The 2,024-nt window shown below is 36.8% G+C and overlaps 1 pseudogene; it reads right to left on the reverse strand.

Annotated features, from left to right (window-relative positions):
* Nucleotides 1-594: 594 nt before the first annotated feature.
* On the reverse strand, nucleotides 595-1,616 carry LOC101973488 (nucleophosmin-like; annotated as a pseudogene).
* Between the last annotated feature and the right edge of the window lie 408 nt (nucleotides 1,617-2,024).

Raw genomic sequence — 2,024 nt, forward strand, 5'->3', positions numbered from 1 at the left:
CTTTATGATGTAAAGTTTGAGTTATGTTAGTGACCTATTGACTGAAAGAATCTTCAAAGATTGGGACCAAAATAACACAAACCAAGCTCACCAATTTGCAGACTAAGACTAAATCTGGCCTGCAAATATTTTGCTTGGCTGGCTCAGTGATTTTTGTTTTGTTTTGTCTTGGTTTTGACTTGTGATTCAATTTGAATAACTTTTGACAGAAATTGCATTCTCAAATTCTATAGCCCCATTATTGCTATTGACTTATAGCCCACCCTGGTTCAAGAATTTATGTATCCTGCATGAAATTTGTAGGCATTTGGGTTGGTGAATCCTGCCCTGTATGGTAAGTGGTGATAGCAGGGCTTTGATCTCATGACAAAGGCTATCAATATTCTACCTCAAATTTTGGGAGATTATTTTTTGTTTGCATTTGAAATTTTTTTGATTCACTCAAACATTTATTGAGCAGCTAAGGAGATACAAAGGTGATTAAAACATGGTCTAATAAATGATTAGGCATATGCACAAGTAAGAGAGAGCAATATATAAGGTTCAACTAAATTTACAGCAGTCAAAAGTGCTTTAGGAAATCAAGAGAGAGATTGCTTCCAGCATGCAAGTGGGTGTGGGTGGCAAATCAGGAAAGGGGATTGAGATTAAAATAGAAGACTTCAGCCTGGATTGTTGATGATACTCAGTATGGACTATATTTGTCTCTCCTTTTCCTTTCTCCCCATCTTTGGGCTTAATTATCAGTAGTGCCCAGGGCTATTCAATGTGCTTTTTCAATACTTGCTTGCATTTTTGCTTTAATGTCTTCTACAGAACTAGGTCCTTTTGGTGTTTTAGGAATTTTTTTCCTGTTTTTTGAAGGATTCTTGACCTTTTGATCTTGGTGTTGATGGTTTTGACCATTCTGGTTCGATTTTTGTGCATTTTGGCTGGAGTATCTCGTATAGATCTTCACTGGAGCTTTTTCTTCAGTTTCCTCATCATCAAAATCATCATCATCTTCATCATCATTCTTCTTCATCATCATCGACATCTTCATCAGTAGCAAGTTTTACTTTTTTCTGGGGAACCTTGCTACCACCTCCAGGGGCAGATCGCTTTCCAGGTACACTTCAGAGTTTCACATCCTCCTCCTCTTCATCTTCTGACTCTGCATCTTCCTCCACAGCTTCTAAGTGCTGGCCACTAATATGCACAGGCCCTGAACCGCACTTCAACCTTAGACCACAGGTGGTGTGATTTCAAAGCCCCCAAGGGAAACTGATGGCTGTACAGACATTTTCAATGTTGCCAGTGTTACTTTACTTGGACTGCCTTCATAATTCATTGCCTCTGCTTCAACAATGTGCAATTCATCTTTTGCACCATCCCCTAAACTGACCATTCTTAACTATAACTTGTGCTCATTTTCATCATTATCCACCTTAAATTGATAATCTTTTTTTTTTTTGGTCGTTCAAAACATTACACAGTTCTTAATACATCATCTTTCACAGTTTGATTCAAGTGGGTTATGAACTAAATTGATAATCTTTGTCAGCCTTTACCTCACAACCAAAAAGGTAGTTCTGTGGCCTCAGGGGGCTCATGTCCATATCCATTGAATCTTCCATGGGGTGGTAACATGCACTTAGGTGGGAGAGAAGGCAGACAGAAAATGCATTTGTAATTTTTGAAGATGCCTGTTATCAGATAAAGAAAGTTTTTGTATTCCTAGGATGCTATTTGTTATTTTCATGAATGGGGGCTAAATTTTATCAGATACTTCTTCATCTATTGAGAACACCATTTGATTGTTAGCTATTTTTTCAGTTAGTTGCTAAATCACACTGCTTGATTATCAAATGTTAAATCAACATTGTAGTCTCAGAATAAGTCTCTTTGGGTTGTGATGTAGTATCACATTTATATATAGCTGGTTATTGTTTGCAATAATTTTGTTTATAATTTTTACTTAAGTTAAAGAAAGAGCTTAGTCTTTAATTTTCCTTGATAGCAAAGTAAAATGTCCTCATTGGGTT

This window comes from Ictidomys tridecemlineatus, chromosome 2, assembly GCF_052094955.1.
Source record: "Ictidomys tridecemlineatus isolate mIctTri1 chromosome 2, mIctTri1.hap1, whole genome shotgun sequence".
NCBI classification, from domain to species: domain Eukaryota; kingdom Metazoa; phylum Chordata; class Mammalia; order Rodentia; family Sciuridae; genus Ictidomys; species Ictidomys tridecemlineatus.